This window comes from Tupaia chinensis, unplaced genomic scaffold (genome assembly GCF_000334495.1).
Source record: "Tupaia chinensis unplaced genomic scaffold, TupChi_1.0 Scaffold000131_1, whole genome shotgun sequence".
Classification (NCBI taxonomy): Eukaryota; Metazoa; Chordata; class Mammalia; order Scandentia; family Tupaiidae; genus Tupaia; species Tupaia belangeri.
This window is the reverse complement of record NW_006159600.1, coordinates 1040620-1041378: the sequence shown is the minus strand read 5'-3', so window position 1 is coordinate 1041378 and position 759 is coordinate 1040620. Positions and strand designations below refer to the sequence as shown.

Below are 759 nucleotides of genomic sequence, written 5' to 3'. Positions count from 1 at the left end.
GGGGTCGTGCCCGGGGTCAGCAGAGGCAGGTGCCGGAGGGGGTCAGCAGAGGCAGGTGCTGGAGGCGGTCAGCAGAGGCAGGTGCTGGAGGAGGTCACTCCCTCACCCCTCCCTGCGTGCTTGAAGTGGGCCCTGGGCAGCAGTGGAGCCCCGGGGCCCAGGGACCCAGCAGCCAGGCTCCCCAGGCTACGGGCCCTGCAGCTCACTGAGCAGCCCGAGGAACTGGCAATAGCACCTCTGGGGTTCCTCAGAGGCGACGGGATTAAACGGGTGCTGCCGCGGCGATGGAGGGCGGGGTGGATCTGGTGCAAGGCCCAGCGGGGAGGAGGTCGCTCTGCACCGGCTAGCCTGGTTCATGCCCGGCATTTCTCGAGTAGAGGCCCCCGCAGGCACCGTTACTGTCACAGCCTCAGGAAGCCGGGACCGAGGCACGGGGGCTTCATGACGTACCGTGTGGCTCTCGGCCTCCCGAGCCTCCCGGTGAAGCCGGGGCAGGCCTTGACGCTTCTCACGGTGATGGTGTCGGTACCATCGGCTCTGGAGCTGGATCTGCAGGCGTGTGACCCCGGTTACCATGGAAGAGCCCCGTGGCCTGTTGTGGAGGACGGAGTAGAGGGCGGAGGAAGAGCGAGGTCGTCCCGCAGTGGATGGGCCTGGGAGGAGCGGGCCCCGGGGTGGGTGTCAGCTACGGAGGGGACAGCAGGGCGTTTCGGGGAGCAGGACGGGCGTGGTCTCATTAGCCTGGGGAGACGGTAGGCA

At 68.2% G+C, this 759-nt stretch overlaps 1 protein-coding gene across 1 annotated transcript in view; it reads left to right on the top strand.

Moving 5' to 3' along the window:
• MBOAT7 (membrane bound acylglycerophosphatidylinositol O-acyltransferase MBOAT7) overlaps positions 1 to 759 on the top strand; it is an 11457-nt gene that overhangs the window by 8568 nt on the left and 2130 nt on the right.